The sequence below is a fragment of the Octopus bimaculoides genome, chromosome 10 (assembly GCF_001194135.2).
Source record: "Octopus bimaculoides isolate UCB-OBI-ISO-001 chromosome 10, ASM119413v2, whole genome shotgun sequence".
NCBI lineage: Eukaryota > Metazoa > Mollusca > Cephalopoda > Octopoda > Octopodidae > Octopus > Octopus bimaculoides.
This window is the reverse complement of record NC_068990.1, coordinates 50302645-50303841: the sequence shown is the minus strand read 5'-3', so window position 1 is coordinate 50303841 and position 1197 is coordinate 50302645. Positions and strand designations below refer to the sequence as shown.

The window sequence follows — 1197 nt, the reverse complement described above, 5'->3', positions numbered from 1 at the left end:
GTTGCTTTTAGCCCTCCTGGGGCTAAAAGCAACAGTAACATCAACCCCTAGGGGTCAGCCACACTTAAGTGGCAATATACTACACTTTATATATATATATATATATATATATATATATGTATATGAATGTATGTATGTTGAAGGAAGGTTTAAAATCAAAGGGCCTTAGAGTTAATTTAGCAAAAAGCAAAGTTTTAGTAAGTAGGAGAGCAGATAAATCACAAATCCCTTCAGATAAATGGCCCTGCACTTTACATTGGAAAAGCAAAGGTAGAAACTCCATAAGATGGACTCAGAAAAGATGCACCAATATGAGAGGAAGATAGACTCCATCAAATGGCAGTGGGGATAACTAGAAGTAGTTGATAACTTCTGTTATCCAGGCAACCAAGTCAGTAGCAGAGGTGGATGTTCCGAGAGCATAGCTGCTAGAATAAGAATTGGCTGGGCAAAGTTCAGGGAGCTTCTACCTCTGTAGGTAACTAAGGGCTTCTTCCTCAGGGTGAAAAGCAGATTGTATGATGCCTGTGTGCAAACAGCCATGCTACAAAGCAGTGAAACATGGGCTGTGACTGCAAAGGACATGCGAAGGCTTGAAAAGAATGAAGCTAGTATGCTTCATTGGATGTGCAATGTCAGTGTGCACATATGACAGAGTATAAACATCTTGAAAGAAAAATTCTGCATAAGCATCAGATGTGGTGTGTTAGAAAGACCACTGTGCTGGTATGGTCATGTGATGCATATGGACAAGGACAGCTGTATGAAAATGTGCTGATCTCTAACTATGGGGGAACCTGTGGAAGAGGTAGACCCAGTAAGACATGGGATGTGGTGGTGAAGCATGATTTTCGAATGTTGGGCCTCAAGGAGGCAATGACAAGTGACCAAAACTTTTGGTGGTATGCTGTGCTTGAGAAGACTTGTCAAGCCAAGTGAAATTGTAGTCATGGCTGATGACAGTGTCATGTAATTGGCACCCATGCTGGTGGCAAATTAAAGCACCCATGCCAGTGGCATGTAAAAAGCACCCATTACACTCTTGGAGTGGTTGGCATTAGGAAGGGCATCCAACCACAGAAACCATGCCAAATCAGACAGGAACTTGGTGCAGCTCACCAGTTTCAGTCAAACCATCTAACCCATACCAGCATACAAAGCAGATGCTAGATGATGATGATGATATATATATATATA

At 41.9% G+C, this 1197-nt stretch overlaps 1 protein-coding gene across 2 annotated transcripts in view; it reads left to right on the top strand.

Moving 5' to 3' along the window:
* LOC106878624 (protein IWS1 homolog) overlaps positions 1–1197 on the top strand; it is an 863399-nt gene that overhangs the window by 127062 nt on the left and 735140 nt on the right. The gene's annotated exons all lie outside the window — the stretch shown is intronic.